We start from the raw sequence: 5,803 nt of genomic DNA, 5'->3' as shown, positions 1-5,803 counted from the left end.
TCCCTTGCCAAGCTTGTAAGAAAACATATATATGTAAGATGGTTATAATAACTTATTTAGTAGTTACTGGCATGATGGTATGAAGAAGTGCCTGATGCATGTGGTCAAGTGCTGAGGTTTAGGAAAGACTTTCCTAAGAAGGTGGTCTGTGAGTTGGGATTGGAGGTATGAATAGAGATTAACCAGGCAAAGAGAGGAGGTGGATTTATAGGATGCTGTAGGCTGAAAAAGCAGCCTGGTGTAAAGACCCTAAATCAGGAAGAATTAGGGGTATTTTAGGGACTCAAAGAAATGCATTTAAATAGAAAGAAGACGAAAGGTGTGGAGTGGGGGGAGGCACAAGGAATTGGAGAGAAAGGTGAGAGTAAACCATAGTTAGGGATTATACATTTTATTTTATGTATAATGAAATCAGAAAGATTAAAGATGTTTTTTAAAAACAAAAAATACTGAGGCTTACCATATAATAATGATTAATAGTTATTGAGTCCTTATCAAGTGATTTTGCATATATTACCTCATTTAATTGGTTGATGGCTCATTAAGCTGAAGAGAATTAATTGTCACTTAATATCTTTGGGTTGTAAGACTTGAACACTTGGTCCTACAAAGCTCAGAATAATGTGCAGTGTTTTCTAAGTATATTTTATTCTTTTCCTCTTGGGCATTCAGAAAGCATATTATCATATTAAAGGTTCTGAGAAGCTTGTATAAATACTTTAACTTTAGTAACCCAGTGTATCCTAAATATCCCATGGATTTTAAATTATGTGAAACATTTTTTCTTAAATGGTAAGCTAAGGAGTTAGTAAGAATTCTTAAAATATCTGCCAAAAATGCTAGGCACTATGGATCCTTAAAAATGCAACTAAAATGCCATGCTTTGCAGTCCAAGGTTTTAGCAGCACCATGATTCCCCAACCACAAACATAAGGTTAGAAGTCTTTTTTTTATTTTTAAGTCTTTCCTGAATTTGTTACAACACTGCTTCTGTTTTATGTTTTGGTTTTTGGCCCTGAGGCATGTGGGATCTTAGCTCCCTGACCAGGGATCAAGTCCTCACCCCCTACATTGGATGGCAAAGTCTTAACCCCTGGACCGCCAGGGAAGTCCCTGGTTAAGAAGTCTTAAACAAAACTCTCTTCTCTCCCTGATATATTTTTGATGACAACTCACCTATCCATTTAATCTCACAAATAGTTGGGGCTTATCTTTGGAAGTGAGGATCTATTTTCAATCTCTCTTGAAACATGGTAGGGAGCAGATGAATCTGATGCCTGAAGCCACTTGACGTGGGCAAAGGGATAGCCTCTGCCAATGCTCTGGCCACAGGCCCTCAGAAACTTTGTAGTTTTGGGCTTCACCAGCCTGCTGATTCTAGTTCCAGGAGTCTCTTGAGAAGAAATCTTACCCAGTCTGCCGACTGTCTCGGTGTTTGAAACTCTGCAAGCACACATGGCTACTAACCTCATTTTTTGGACCCATTTGAGGAGTGAAATTCATTGCTCCTCGAGGAATCCACAAGAGCACTAACTCACTGTGGTTCCTCAGGCTCCTGGCACACCCCAGATTCTCACGAGTGATCACCTTAAATTATGTCGTGAAGGGACTTGTGATTAAATGAATGAGCACTGGAGTTTGGCAACAGTAAATCAGCAAATAATCACAGGCATGGAAAAATATATGAGTGCAGTTTCACAATGCCTCATATATCTGCATTCGCCTTGGCAGGCTTTGGTACTCCCTGCATTGAGCAGAAGTCATCTTTATACTTTAGCCATGGGAACAAGAATATTCAACTTTGTTTATTCTTGTACCTACAACTTCCCACTTCAGAGGTTTCTGATGTGCTTTGAGAGCCCTTAATATACGATTTGTATAAAGCTCTGTTCTATGAAATTTTTCCTGAGTTTTTAATACTAATACTCTTTTGCAGGTACTATAAAAATGTGTAGTATTTTTGATATGAATATTTCTTTTGAAAGATTAATTCTTTAGACAAGCTACCTTTTATACAAATTTAGGTCTAAGTTATATGTGAAGAATGTTATTGTCACGAGGATGGTTTCTACAGATGACACCATTTGAATTTTCCATAGCTACATTTAATTATTCCATTTTATTAAACCATGATAAAAAGTTTAAGACATGCTAATGTCAGAGCAATGGACTGGTTCACTGATAATAACCAGTTAACCATTATTTATATAGTGCACATTTGACAGACTCATAGATACTCTCATGTTTCATTAACCCCACTTGAATAAATAGAACCCAAACTCACTCTAAATTAAGGCTGAGCATCTCCTTAACAGTTATTTTGGAATATCGCCAAGGTTTTTTCTTACTTCTATACCGAAGAATGGGCAAGGAAAAATCCTCACCTCGCTGACATATCCTCCTAGAGTCAAGGTTATTGAGACAAGTTAATGAGAAAATCACAGACCATAGCCTTTGTCATGATAGGTTTTAAAAATAAGTTTGCTGTTGTTCTCCAAGAATTCCCTAAAATTGCATTTATTCTTCCTATTGAGAGAAATTATTTGTGAATTTTTAAACATTTCTTTGCCATTTATGGATATATCCTCTTTATCCTCTGCAACCACCCCTAAATACATGTTTCCTTCCATAGACCGCCTAACATTTGATTCCATTTCAAGACAAATGGTCACCATAAACACCTCCAGAATTTTGATATCTTATTTTGCCCATATATCGAAGGATTAAAAACGACTAAGCATTTTTGAAGCTGGATTGTAAATATACCTTGATTTTAGACAATTTATAGCCTGGAAAACCTCTGGGAAAGGCCTATGGCATTTGTAGCCTAGAAAACCTCTGGGTTTTGTCTTATTTTATTTTTGTTCTCATTATTGTCTTTTTATTTCAGCTGCTATCCTTAGTATTCAGCATTATATATAATTTCAAATTTAGTTTTAAATTTATAAAAGTGTTATTCTATAATTAATTTATCCTTCAAAATTGTTTTGAGGGGATGTATAAGATACAAGAAACTGCTAGCACAAAAGATGCTACGGGGATATGAGACAGATGTGTGTATAATACAGTGAGAGAATTAAACCTGTTAGATTGGACATGGTATAGCCAAGGACAGAAACAATGTAGTGCATCTAATGTTACGTATATAAAATGAGCAATAAAAAAGCCAGAAAAAGAGAATACGTTTCTAGTTTCAGCTTCACCATGTAAAGAACTTGGAAGTTATCACTGTTATCCTTACAGCAAGAAAAAGATGGACAAACTGAAAATCAACAATTTTTCTTGCACCCATCAGAGAACTGATGGTTACACAGGCAAATTGCCCAACCAAAACATGGAGAGACAGGTGGATCCAGAGAGACACAGTAGAGGTCTGCTTACCCTGGGCAGAAGCCGTTGGAGCCATAAACTGGTGGGCAAAATTAAATGGTAATTTTTGATGAATTTCTGCAGGCTGACAGTGGACTAGCCTGAGAGTAAGAAGCTACTTGGCGCCACAGTTTTAGGGGTTTCCACACTTTTATAACCTTTATCTCCAGGAGCCCCACCAGCTTCTCACCGTGGAGATCTGAGTCAAGAGAAAGACCCCCTCTTGACTCTCTTATGATGAGGAGGTGGGGGAGTAGAGGAGGGAGAGGGAAAAATAAGTTATTGTGAAATATGTCTAGAACCTTCTTCATATCAAAGTCTTAATGTACGGGGGTAGGGGAGGGGGGAACTGAACAAACAAAACTTTGCCACAGCCTTATCCAGACTAGGGTGGGGGGGGCTATTTTCCCCATTCTAGCCACTGCAACTCTTCCTGTATAGAGAAGAAGTGAAAAGAAAACACGTTAATAGGGATAAGGGAGTCAACAAAATAGACTGGGAATTTTGCAGCCAGGGACTGGCTTATGGGTCAAGAGAAAGGAGCTATACCAATGAAGAAACACTTGTTAAGGTCACAACTTTGAGCCACATCCACTAAAAGATGGAACATTAATTGTACAATTGGAGACTGCTCCCATCTCCAGAACCTTACAACTACAAAAGGGATCCAGCGTATTAACCCTGGACTGCAGAGGAAAGAGCTGCAAGACATAGACTTTCTTTGAGGAAGAGTTCATAAGGCAGCCCAGAAAAACAAGAGGAACATCAAACAAAGTCCTTAGAGGAAGTTGAAGGCTCTGGCACCTATAGCTACAAAAAATGTTATACTCATCCCAGTTCTCAGCCAGAAAAATACAAAATGATGATGCAATTACTTGATATAATATGCCAGTTTTCAGCAAAAATATTCAAAGACAGGCCAAGGCAAGAGAAGATAAAATCTGAAGAGACCAAGCAATCGTCAGAACCAGGCTCAGATCTGACACAACTCCACAGTTGTTGGAGTTTTCTGAGAAGGAATTTAACTATCTGTTTAAAATGTTAAGGGCTCAATTGAATGCAATGAACTCTGAAAACTCAACAATAAGAAAATACCCAATTTTAAGTATTGGAAAAATCTGAAGGTACACCTCACCATAGCAAATATAAAGATGGCAAATAGCATATGAAAAGATGCTCCGCATCATATTTCACTAGCGAAATCCAGATTAAAGAAACAGTGATCTGTAGCTGATTCACTTTGTTATACGGCAGAAACTAACACACCATTGTAAAGCAATTATACTCCAATAAAGATGTTTAAAAAATTAAAAAACAATGGGATATCACTGCACACCTACTAGAATAACTAATTTTTTTCAAAACTGGTGGTACCAGTTACTGAGGATGTGAACAACGGGACCTCTCATTTGTTACAAATGCAAAAGGGTGCAGTAACTTTGGGACATAGTGTGGCAGTTTTCTGTAAAACTAAACATGGTTTTCAATACAATCCAGCAATCACACTCATTGGTCTTTGCTCATCTTATTTGAAAAGTTATGTCCACACAAAATCTGCATGTGAATGTTGTGGCAGCTTTGTCCCTAATCACCAAAAACTAGAAGCAATAAGGTACTTTTAATGGGTGAATGGATAAACAACCTTTGATGCATCGATACAACAGAACAATATTCAGTGATAAAAAGATAATGAGCTGTCAAGCCACATAAAGATATGGATAATCTTAATTGTACATTGCCATTGTGGAAGAAGCTAGTGTGTAAAGGCTACATACTGCTAAATTCCATTTTTATGATACTCAGGAAAAAGTGTCACTTCAGATACAGTAAACAAATCACTGCTTGCAAGGGGTTCGAGGAGGATGTTGACTTTGTGATGCACAGGGGATTGTTAGGGTGGTGAAACTATTTTATAATACTGTAATGATGAAAACATGACACAGTGTTTACATCAAAACCTATAGTACTTTACAGCACAAAGAATGATCCTTGTTGTTTGCAAAGTTTAAAAAAAGTCATTTAAAAGGTCATAGAACTCCAGGATATTAGGTACAAAATTATATAATCTAAAAAAAAGCATGAGCTTTATTTAATAATAATGTACCAATGTTGATTCATTAATTAGGACAAGTGTACCATACTGATACAAGATGTTTGTTACAGGAGAAACTGAGTGGCAGGTATATGGGAACTTTCTCTACTATCTTCTCAATTTTTCTCTAAATTTAAAACGAATTGTGTGTGTGTGTATGTGTGTGTGTGTGTGTGTGTGTGTGTGTGTGTGTGTGTGTGTGTGTGTCAGAGAGAAATAGGGAGAAAAAGAAAGAAAGAATGGATGAAGGGAAGGCAGGGTTTGAGTAGGAGAGTTCATAAAATTAGAAAAAGTTCCCTAGGAAGTCTTTTGTCATTAATTACAGAGGAGAAAACATTTAAA

This window comes from Lipotes vexillifer, unplaced genomic scaffold, assembly GCF_000442215.2.
Source record: "Lipotes vexillifer unplaced genomic scaffold, Lipotes_vexillifer_v1.1 scaffold827, whole genome shotgun sequence".
NCBI lineage: Eukaryota > Metazoa > Chordata > Mammalia > Artiodactyla > Lipotidae > Lipotes > Lipotes vexillifer.
The sequence above is the reverse complement of the archived record's forward strand: the minus strand, read 5'-3'. Positions refer to the sequence as shown.